Source organism: Coregonus lavaretus, assembly GCF_964263955.1.
Source record: "Coregonus lavaretus genome assembly, chromosome: 5".
In the NCBI taxonomy this organism is placed as follows: Eukaryota; Metazoa; Chordata; class Actinopteri; order Salmoniformes; family Salmonidae; genus Coregonus; species Coregonus lavaretus.
In genome coordinates, this window is record NC_139992.1 from 19,358,712 (window position 1) to 19,371,225 (window position 12,514).

Genomic DNA, 12,514 nt, shown 5'->3' on the forward strand with positions numbered 1-12,514 from the left:
GAATCCCTTACACACCCCAGAGCTACACAGAAAATTATCCAGTGTTAAATCAGCACTGAGTGTTAAATTAACACTGAAAGTGTGGACCCCTATAGACACTGGAAAGTGTTCAATTAGCACACTGCTTGGTATAAGAATATATATATATTTTTTTTTTATTGTATTATTTGTTTCCCAGAGTGCCTTGCCTTTCAAGTGAATTGTAGAGTTACAGTACTATCCATGACTGTATTTGTTAGAGACAGTGACATGGTTGTTGCATTCATCAATTTTTAGTCCTAGGGACTTCAACAAGTGAGATCCTGAGCGAATATGTTATCATTAATAGTTTATTATTTAACACAATGCAATATGTATTTCATATGGCCTAATGTTAAGGGCCTACACTCTGACCAAAACAAATGTTGAATTAACACTCATTGTTAATGTTAATAACCAGAGTTGAAACAAAACCACGCCCATCATAATCATATTTCAAAGCGTGCTCTATTTCAGGTTGATTTTAGGAATTTTTGTTTCAATATCTATGTTTTTGAATTGAATTGATTAATTAATGTTATGCTTCTCAAATATAAATGTCATACATTTTCTAAACTAATTCGGTACGTTACTTGTATTTATTGCACCCGTTACTGAAATGGTTGTTCCAGTTTAGATGCTTCAGGTAGTCTCATAATATTATTAAAGTTTTCCCAATCCTGGCAGTCATTCTGAATGCAGGTTGCGGGTGATATAAAATTCAGAAGGTTGGATATCCCCATTCCGGCTGGATTTCTATCGGAATTAGACATAATTCTGCAAGCCAGCATAATGTGACAGGTTGCGTGAATAACCCAACATGTTGGATATTTTGGATTATCCAAACATGGTTTAATTTATCCATCATTTGGGTGTTTATTCACTTTCTTTTTGGGTTGACCAAGCAGCTTGGTCTTTTTAATATAATCCATAGGTTATTTTCAGGGGGTGTGGCTTTTAGATAGTTATTTTTGGCCATCTGTGAGAGTAAGTATAATTCCTGTTGATCATGTTAATTCTGTACACTGCAATGTTACATTTCCATTTAATATTATTGCACATCACATATTCTAATACATTATTATTTACGTATTGCACTATAGTGGTTACTATCCCATTGGGGACATCGCATTATGATTTGCATAGGCTTTTAAGGAGCTCATATTCTTCTGCAGGCATAATTAAAGCTACAAAAAAGTCAGCGTTCAACCGTAATATGTGCTAACAATTCAACAGAACAGATTAACATAATTTACATTTACTCTCACGGGTGGCCAAAAATAACTTCCTGAAAGCCACGCCCCTACTGCGCCATGCCTCCATCATTCTGATTTGACCCACTGGGTCATATCTCAATAACCCAGCATCACCAAACAAACCTTGCTCTTTTAAAAAAACAACCAAACTAAGTGACCCAATGCCTGCAACCCAATAGTTTGGTCATCCAAACAACCCTGAGTGTACGGGGAGCTTATAGTCATGAGCTCGCCTTGACTGACAGATCTGTGAAACTTCTATGTCAAGCAACTTCGATGCAGTGAGCAGTGTTGCAGTAAAATCATCTCAAGCAAATTTGGTGATACACTCAAACAACATTGAAATTGTGTCAATGATATCAACATTTTTTTTTATACATGTCCCGTTTGGCATGTCTCTTGTGACGCAGTTCACAAGAGCACTGATGGATGAGTTGACTTGACAACTGCGTCAGAGCTTTGAACGACCCTTCCCCTCATTTTGTTCCATGCTGGCTGAAGACCTAGCTAGTCAGTAACTAGCTAACACCAGACAGAGATGAAATGGGAAACATAAAAGTATCTTTGCCATAATTATATTTGCTGACACCCAACAGTCAAATTTTGGTACCAGTAGAGTAGCTGTCTAGCTATATAAACCACGTCCCTATGCAAATGTAGCCGGCGCGGTCTGCTCGTTGCCGACTACTGCGTTGTGTTCCGGTGCACTGAAGACAACACACTGGCGTACTTGAAGGCACTTTATTGTGTACAACTCTCTCAATCTGTTCAACATCAAAGAGAGAAAATGTTCAAAACTCTACCCTCGACCAGAATCCGCCTCTCCCAGCCGAGTACAATGCAGACTCAATATAATCACATTCCAAAATACAAGGAATAAAATACAACATAATTGGAAAATAAACATTGCATCTGGTGTATATCTTATGTATGTGTCATATTGCATGTTATCTCTGCCAAAAACTCTGAGCTTTTAGCCTTTACATTAATACTGTGCAACATGACATAAACCATCTTTCAAATAGGTAATACATACAGTAATATGCACGAAGCAACATGTAATCCTTCACATTTGAGCTTTTCAGTGCCATTAAACACTAATCAATACATGAAAACATTTTAAATGAACACATATTTTTAACCTGATATAGGGAATACATACCTGTTCAACATCAAACAGAGAAAATGTTCAAAACTCTACCCTCGACCAGAATCCGCCTAACATAAAAAGAACAACGTGGGCTTCGTCACAAGAGGATAGACGATTGCTAACTTACAGCTAAACAAAACACGAGGTTAGCTAAGTTAGCAATTTCTCAAACTCTCAAAAATAGCTAAATTCACGACACAGCTTGATTAAATGTACGTACACTCATCATATAATATACATACAAGTTACTATGTGCACTGAAACGTTTTAGTTTTAACAGGTATATCAAGTTTATGTCACGCCGAAGTGAACACATACCTCTCCCAGCCGAGTACAATGCAGACTGAGAAAAGCATGACACCCCTCCGCATATAACCAAACCAACTCTAGAGGGCGCACTTACACAACTAACTCTCCCAATATCTGTAGACTACACGAAATGCTGAACAATACAATATTTTGGTGAAATCAACTCACAAAATAAAATAAAAAATAGAAAATGAACGGTTGCAAAAATCAGTAATTCTTTGACCTGTTACATTCACCCCTCTTTAATTTCACCAAAATCCTTCACATTTCGAGGGTGGAAAATAACCAAAAACATATAGAATAAAACTCTTGTCCACTTGGTCCAAGATAGCCCTGGGACTCCATTTCCCATATACAGCGTATAAAGCTACTTACAAAGTAAGTTAAAAGAAAACAGCAGTTGATCAGGCTACTGCCCCTTCTAGTGAATATGATGCCTTATACATCATATGAAATCTTGGAACACTTTCCCTCCATTATGAACATCTCATGACCCAGGTCATACTACTGGTAATAAAGAAAAATATCTTAATCTCAAAAATGTATCTAAAATAAAGAACGGAAAGGCAGTGACCTTCTGACTCCTGTAACAAAACCCTTGGTGAGTGGTTTTTGCACCATGTTCTCTATCAAGCGATCGACTGCCTTAACAACCCTGCCAGTACGTGTTCTGACAACCTGACTTTCAAACCCTTGTACTTGGGAGGGTATCTGACTATCAATCAGTGTAACAGGTGAATTGACGTCCGAAGACCCTGTCTCATCTAAGTCAGGAACATCAATTGGGGCAACAGAGTCAGTGTCAGTCATGTGCAATTCAGGGGGGTCACTGGAATCCGACAAGTCTCTCACAGGTGAGTATTCATTTTCCCCTTGGCCTCTGACCTCTTTAGACTGGGCTCTCGTGGGTGTCAGTTGAACAGACTTCCTGGACAGAGAGTGGGGCATCTCATTCTTCATCTCAGACTCATCAGCTTCTCCAATAGACTCAGAGTCAGAGGATGCGTTTAACCACGAACATGTACGGTCCTCAGAAGCATCTACTGCTAGGCCACTCAAAGCATCAACAGAAGGAGGCTGAAACTCACTGGCCACATCCGAGGCAGCTCCATTCGTCTCTTCATCGCTTAGTTCTGGCATGGGCAAGAAGCTCACGTCCAACATCAAATTCTGATGAACAACTTTTGTTTTCCCACTTTCGTCTCTGACTTTGTAAACGTGAGTCTGAGGGTTCCGGTCTATGATGGTATACATAGTGGCTTCCCACTTATCCGCTAACTTCCTCTTCCCTCTCTCTGCTTTATTAGCTAACAAAACTCGGTCGCCAACGTTCAAGTGGGTTCCACGAACTCTCTTGTTGTAGCCATCAGCTTGATGTTGCTGTCCTTTCCTCGCTTGCTGCTGAGCTATGTCGGCAGCCACATGGAGGTTCGCCATCAGTTTCTCTGCATAGGTCTAATAATTCACCACGACTGGATCCCTCAAGACTTGTTTGAAGACCATGTCTACTGGGAGTCTGGGGACTCGACCATACATCAAATAGAATGGAGGATATCCAGTTGTTTCATGAGTGGTGGCATTATACGCAAAAGTCAAAGTCTGTATCTGTTGGACCCAGTGTTGCTTAGCTGTCAGGGGTAGGGCGCGCAACATACTGCCAAGTGTCCTATTGAACCTTTCGGTTTGCCCATTTCCCATGGGATGGTATGCTGTTGTGTGTGTTTTCATAATCCCTGTGAGGCTGAGGAGTTCAGCTATGAGTTTGCTTTCAAAATTGGCCCCTTGATCAGAATGTATTCGCTCTGGGAAACCGTAGATGCAGAATACGTTATCCCATAACTTCTTTGCTATTTGCTTTGCAGTTTGGTTTACGCAGGGAAAGTCATGAGCCAATTTTGTAAAGTGGTCTGTTATGACTAACACATCGACAGATCTTTGCTTACAGTCCTCAGCACTCCAAAAATCAATGCACACCAGCTCCATGGGTGCCGAAGTGCGAATGCTCTCCAAGGGAGCTCGGGCAGCTGGTTCAGGGGTCTTTGCAAGGATACAGCGTTGGCAGCATTTCACATATTCCTTGATGTCTCTTCCCATTTGCGGCCAGAAGAAACGCTGTCGGGCGAGGTGTGCTGTTCTAGCCTGCCCTTGATGCCCAGAGAAATCATGCACACCAGCGAGAGCTTTGGCCTTCAAGCTAGCAGGCAGCACAAACTGATACCTCTTCTCTCTGCTTAATGGGTCTTTGGTTACCCTATATAGGACTCCGTCCTGGACTTTTAGATGATGCCACTGCTTGCACAGTGTCTGGGTCGTAAGAGCTAACCTCCTCCTCCCTCGCCTAGGTGGTGGCTCACGCCTCTGAATGAGTGGCAGGACTTCCCTGATAACTGGATCTATTCCTGGCTGTGCCTCAGCTCGCCGATGGAGAGGGCTGGAAATGTGTCTTGTTCTGAGGGCACCGCCTGGGGAAGAGCATTGAGAAACTGTGTTGCTCTTATCTCTGCTCCCCTTTCCCACTCTACATGAGCTTCACAAGCAGATTTCACATGAGACGGTTCTTGACTGCCGGCCAGCCTGTCTTGAGTGGGGTCCATAGTTACACAGCACCCTGCATCATGTGCCTGGAGACACTGGGTCTTACTCCGGAAGAGATCTTGGACTTTCTCCTCTTTGGTTCCCTCCGCCTCGGCCAAAAGACTTCCATAGGGCTCACTGATCAACCTTTGGCTCACTGATTTAGCAAACGGATCTCTACTCAGGGCATCTGCCACAATGTTCTTTACCCCAGGAATGTGTTTGATACTGAAGGTGTAGCGGGAAAGCTTTGCCACCCACCTCTGTTCGCAAGCGTCAAGTTTTGGTTTGGTCATTATATAGGTCAAAGGATTATTGTCGGTCCACACTGTAAAAGTGTGGCCTTTCAACCAGTGGCTGAATTTTTCACAAACGCTCCATTTGAGCGCCAAGAACTCCAGTCGGTGAGCAGGATACCTCTTTTGTGAGCCAGTGAGGGTCTTGCTGGCAAAGGCGATCGGGCGTGCCTTCGTTTCTCCTTCTGGTATCTGGGACAGAACTGCCCCAAGGCCATCAAGAGACGCATCAATGGACAGAACCAAGGGCTTAGAAAAGTCTGGATGGCTAAGGACCACACAATTCAGGAGCTTCCCCTTAAGGCCGGCGAAAGCGGAATCGCAGTCAAGGGTCCAATCCGCAGGTTTGAGCTTTCTGTAGACTCCCGCATTCTGACTGTACTTCCCGGCCTTTCCTCTCCGTTTCTGGCCAGCTGTGAGAGCAAACAGGGGTTTTGCGATGGAGGAGCAATTTGGTATGTAGTGTTGGTAATAAAATACCATCCCCAGGAACGACTTCACTCTGTGAACTGAAGGAGTGCAGCCATCATCTTCCATCAAGTCCCTCTTTGACATTTTGGTGATGACCTCGACCTTCTCTGGGTCAACAGCAACACCGTCACTGTCAACGATGTGTCCGAGAAAATTCACAGATCTCCGCAACAGATGGCATTTTTTTGGACTCAACTTTAGATTGTGCTCCCGTAGCCTCTGGAAAACAACCTCTAATCTGCTGAGGGCCTGCTGTTCATTGGGGGCAAATATCAAGAGATCATCTAGGTAGCACAAGAGACTGCTGAAGTTAAGATCGCCAAAGATACTCAGCATCATCCTCATGAAGGACGCTGGACTGTTGCAAAGCCCCTGTGGCATTCTGTTATACTCGTGCAGGCCTAATGGTGTTGTGAAGGTGGTATACTTTTTGTCCTCCTCATGCATGGGCAAGTTATAAAATCCAGACGTGAGGTCCATGGTGCTGAAGACAGCATTACCGCCAAGGGCAGCCAAGCAGTCCGATTGATGGGGCAAAGGATGAGCATCCTTGATAGTTCTTGCATTCAGCCATCGAAAGTCTGTGCATATCCGGATGTCGCCATTTTTCTTCCAAACCATCACGAGTGGAGAAGCATATTCACTCATTGATTTCCGCATGATTTCCTGTTCCTCCATCTCGGTGAGAACTTGGCGCAGCTTTTGATAGTGGGCTGGCGGCACTCTGGATATGGAAGACGGAAGGGACGGTCGTCAGTGAGGCGGATCCTATGGGCAAAGCCCTTGGCTTCTCCACAGTCAAGATGATGCTTTGAAAATATATCCTGATATTTCTCCAGCAATGTCACAAGTTGGAGCTTGGTGGAGGGGCTCGCTTCACAATGATCAATGTCGACATTTCCTAGACCAGACTTCTGCAGTCTGTCTTTCAGGTCACCGTTGTCGTCCTGTTCCACATGAGTCACTCTAACAGAGCCAGCATCACTCTGACAGGAACCCTGGAACAGTGTGAGATCTTCAGCTGCAACACAAGTAGAGACGTCCGCAAGCTTGCTGTTCCTTTTCAGTGTGAGTGGTTTGTCTGAGATATTAGTGATTTTCATGGGAGTCCAGCCATCTCCCCATAGCGGTGTTACCACTCTCCCCACCATAATGCCCCGAGGCATGCACCTGGAGGTTGTAGGCTCCACCATAACTGTACTCCCAGGTGACTTGGGTATATTACTTGGCAGTCTTCCCCACAGCAGGTACTCTTGTTTGGGAAGGAGAGTCACCGCCTGAGTTAGCTTCACTGTCCCTACTTTTCCTGGGACATCTTCACCCCTCCATCTTGTGAGACTGGTCATCATTTCTAGAAACTGTTCGCCATCTGGAGACCCTTTTGTGTTGCTCGAGATAAGTGTCCAATAACTGTTCTCGTTTTTCAGCTGATGCAGTACACGTTTCAACATGTTGGTGCCTACTATTATGTCGTCTTTCTGACCAGTGATCACCAGAACTGGGACCATGCACTTTACCCCATACAGACTTAGTTCCATGTCATACATGCACTTGGGGCGCACTTGTACTCCTCCACAGCCAACAAGGATGATATGCTGTGAGAGTTCTTGATGTGGGGTCAAGACGCTATCCGATAGTAGTCTCTGCTCTGCCTCTTCACTTATCGTGCAGGCCATTGAGCCTGTATCGAGGAGCCCTTGCAACTGAGCACAGCCATTAACTGTCACCGGTGCGTGAAATAAGACACTGAACGTCTCAACTCTGTGAATATTCTGAACAATTACCGTGCAATTATCAGACATTTCTTTACAGACATTGACATACATCTCCTTCAATTCTTCACTTTCTTCAAGGGTTGAATCTTCAACGCTCACACATCCCCTTTCCGTATGTGAGCTATCTAGTTTAAACTGGCTCCACCTTGCTCAGAGTTAGGTGGTGTGTGCGCTAACTGTGGCTGAGCGTTAATTCTTGGCCGGCGCTGTTGGCATTCTCTCTTCCAGTGGCCGGGCTTGTAACAGCCCATACAGAGGTTCGCCTGTCTACAGTGTGCAGTAGTTGAATGTTCGGCAGACTGACAGACTTTACATTTACTCTGAACAATGGCTGCTGGCCCCCTGCTTCGTGGCACGACTGCTGTTGTGTGTGCCGTCTGCTCTAGCACATGGTTCAGCAAGCCAATGAGAGACTGCATGCAGATGCTCTCTGTCTGAGGAGAGGATGGAAGCCCCATTGCCTTTGGGTAACCAGTAAGGTCTGTTGGGTTTTCAGCAGCGACTGTTTCTGTGGTTAATGCCTGAGCATGTGCACCAATGTTCTTTGGCCGATAAGATGTGGCTTGACACATTGTTCTAGCCTCTCTCTGATGTTCAACGAGGTGTTCCTGAATCTCATTTGCTGTCCACTTTTCAGCTGTTTTGCACTTTAGGACACTTGCAAGAGCAGGGTCGGGACAGTGTTTCACCAGCATCATTGTGACTTCGTGAGAGGGGTCCTCAATGTTTCGCCCCTGCCTTCTCAGACACTCATCTGCGACATCCACAGCCTTGTTCAAGCGTATCCAATAGTCCATGGGACTTTCTCCGGCCAGAGGAAGTGTGTTATAGAAATCTGCTAAAGGCATAGAGGAGTAGGTTAACTCACTGAAATGTTGTTTCAGAATATTAAAGACGAGCTTGGAGTTCTCAGCTGGCTGCAGCGATGGCATACTGCGCAGGGTAACTTTAACAATGTCTCTAGCCTTTCCCATTAGTCTTGACATTATCTCCTGGGAGTGCTCTTGCGGGTGTACACCCCTCTTATTCAGGTAAACGCTCATAATCTCTTCCCACTCATGCACTGTGTGTTTGTCTGTTCCATCACCCCTGAAGTACGGCGGCTCTTTGACATCTGTCTTCATGACTAACTTTACTCCTGTCATGTTCAAATCAGACTGTCCATATCCTAAGTTCAGGCTAGGCGTAGGCAGTGGCGGGTCCTGAAAAAATTCTCAGGGGGGGCAATTTTTCTGATGATTTAGGTGACCTACACACATTTTTAAAAAGATATGTCCAGCAACAACATGAAGACAGGGGCAGCATATAAGTCAATACCAGAAGCATTTATTGACTGATCTCAAAAGTGTTGGCTTACAAAATCAAAATAAGTTATCACAGTAAAAATAATCAAGGGTGTTCTTTCACATTCCTCAACACTGCATAAACAATATGCATTTCCATAAACAAATGAAATATCAGCTGAAAATACAGCATCTTGGTATTTGTTCAGATTGCAGGATCAACAAGAGCTTTTACCACATTTTTTGCCTCATGGTTGAATTGGAAATATGTGCACCTGAGCATAATTCACAACAAGCAAGCAGGAGCTTTTGATAGAGGCTACTGAAAACATTGATGCAAGTTATTGGTAATAAGACATTTTTATAGACTTCCATATTCTGCCCTCTTGTATAGATTTGTGAAAATGAACAGTGATAGACATTTTGCTTGAAAACAGAATTTGAAAGTAATTTCTAGAAAAGGTAAACACAGCTATCTGTATGGCTTTGTAAAAATGAACAACCATATTCTGGCCAATTGTATAGATTTGTAAATATGAACAACCATATTCTGGCCAATTGTATAGATTTGTAAAAATGAACATGAACAGATTTTTTTTTTTTTTTTTACTTTTTTTTAAAATGAAAAATAACTATTTTAAACAACATCAACTGTGAACTGATTTGGGCGTGTGTGTGTTAAAGAGACAGGGAGGGAGGGACAAAGAGAGAGAGAGGCTACATTACTTGTACTGAAACTGTTCTCTTCTCTGTTTCAATACAGCAAAGCGTTCAATGACTTTCTCATTGAAATCAGGCATGCTGAGGACTAGTTCCCTCTCCATGGAAAGCATGGCCAGTGCATTCAGACGTTCCTGGCCCATTGAATTTCGCAGGAATGTCTTAACTCGTGTCAAAGTTGAGAAACATCTCTCAGCTTCAGCTGTTGTCATGGGAGTAGTTATGAGGATGTTCAACAGAGTCACAGTCTCAGAGAACGTCTCCTGGAGGTTGTAGCTCATGAGAACCTGGTACAGTGCCAGTGCACCACAGCCTCCCTTGAATTCAGGATTCTCATAGATCAGAGATAGTTCTGTCTTGAGCTTTGCCTTGCTCAGCATGGGGTATGCATTCACAGTGGCATTCAGAGCCTCATCAGGAAATGAATGGCAGTACCTTTCAAACATGTCTGCTTGCAGTAAGGTAGCACTCACAAGGTGGCCAGAGAAAGAGAACCTTTCTTTGGTGTGATCCAGGATGGTGTTGCAGACCTCTTCAGACAGCCTCTGCTTCTCCTCTTCTCTCAAAGCTGTTCTGGGTCTTTTGGCTCCTGTTGCTTCTTGCAGCTGCTGTTGAGAGGAGTCCCTGAAGGCAAACAGACCAATGTGTTTGTTGGCTTTGTACAGTATTGTTGTCTATGTGATGCACAGGTATATGCAATGTATCCATGATGTATAGTACAAATACTTCAGTTCCACTTAAAATGGGCAGGGATGCATAAAGTCTTTAGTGTTTAAGTTAGCCTTTGTATCTCACATAGCCTGGATGTTCAGCACAGTATACAGTGGTGCTCATAAGCTTATGATCCCATGCTAAAGTTGACTAAAAAGAGGAATAAAAAAGAAAAGAAAATTGGTGTCCATAAAGGTTGGATTTTCCAACTTTTTTAATTAAGTCATTAAGATAAATTTCCAAAAGATGATTTTTTTATTTTTTTATTCCTCTTTTTAGTCAACTTTAGAATGTGTTCATACACTTATGAGCACCACTGCACAGTACACATAGTATATAAAATAAAATAGATTACACCACTGGCCATATATAATGAGAATAATGTAATTTCAAACACAAATGCAGTCTCCTTTCATGCATACATTTTCAAATAAAGCTCTGCTTTGAGAAAGATCGAATGATATTGTTTAATCTTACCTTATGGCCTGCACACTGCTTGTGAAGCTGTCGAGGGCACTTTTGATAAAGACAGCATCGATGTCCTTCTTCTGTAGCTTCTGGTACAGAATGTCGACGTGGGGCATGATTTTGTGAAAAAGCCGCAGGAAAAAAAATTAATCTTCATCATGCAGCATCCTCACGTAGCCAGATGCCTCTCTCACTGTGCCCTGGTCAAATGAACCCAATGAACCCGTCCGGATGGCTTCAAAACATTCTATGAGGTCGTCTCGATTCTCGTAGACAGTGTTCACGACTCTGCTGTTGAAGTTCCACCGTGTGGATGAAGGTCTGGGCAGTCTTCGTGCAACAGTCTGGTCAAGAATGCTGGTGCGTTTGGGTGACCGGGAAAAAAAAGTTGTAATCCCGCTCAGATCGGAAAAGAAAATGTTCACTTTTTTGATGCGAGAAGTAGCTTGCTGCATGATCAAATTCAGCTGATGCGCATAGCAATGCACGTAATGGGCATTCTTGAAATGCTCACGCACCTTTTTCTGCACACCAGCCTTCTCTCCCCTCATCACACTGGCTCCATCGTAAGCTTGCGCAATGAGTTTGACTTTCTCGTCATCGGCAAAAAGACAGTTCAGTCTCTCCAAAAGTACACTGGCGATTGAGACTGAGGTTGATTCCGAAATGGGAAGGAACTCAAAAAAGCGCTCCTGCACTTTGTGCTTGCTATCTATGTACCTCAGCACAAGCACCAACTGTGTCTGTGTAGAAACGTCCGTGGTCTCGTCAGCTTGGATAGCTACGAAGTTCGCAGACTTCACCTCCTCCACAATATGTTCCCTCGTGACCGCTAGCATACACTCCAGTAGCTCGTTTTGAATGGTCTTTGATGTGCCCTTGAAAACTTTAGCATTTTTAAGATGGTCATCAAACACCTCATCTAATTGTGCCACAAAGTTGACAAGTCCAAGAAAAATACCAGGGTTGGTGGAGCCCTCAGTTTCATCTTTGCCTCGCAAAGCTAACTCAAACACGCCGCAAAACTTCACACACTGGATTAGCCGGCTGAGGATATGGCGGTTCTTGCTAACCTCATCGTTGTGGCGGCGGACAGCTAGCCTGTATCCCTCATCCAGTTGAGTGGCAATATTCACTCTCCCCAAAGCAGAAATTCTCAAACAGCTATCCATGTGGGTCTTTGACAGCTCATGTTTCTTAATCTTTTCTGAAAGATGGTGCATGTCGGTTACACCAGTCGCTGTCCAAGCGGTGCTGTCTGAAGTGCCGCCTTCAGGGTGAATGAGTAAGCAGGGGTAGCAGAAAACTGCATTAGCTACATCGCAGCCTGCTAGCCAGGTTTTTCGTTCATACCAATTTTTGGAAAATCCTCGGGTGTAGGACTTCCCCCCTTTAGTAGAAACCTGTTGAATTATTAAATTTGGTCTGGGAGGTCCTAATTGTTTCGTTGCCAATTTATCTTCATTTGTTCGCCGACAAAAAG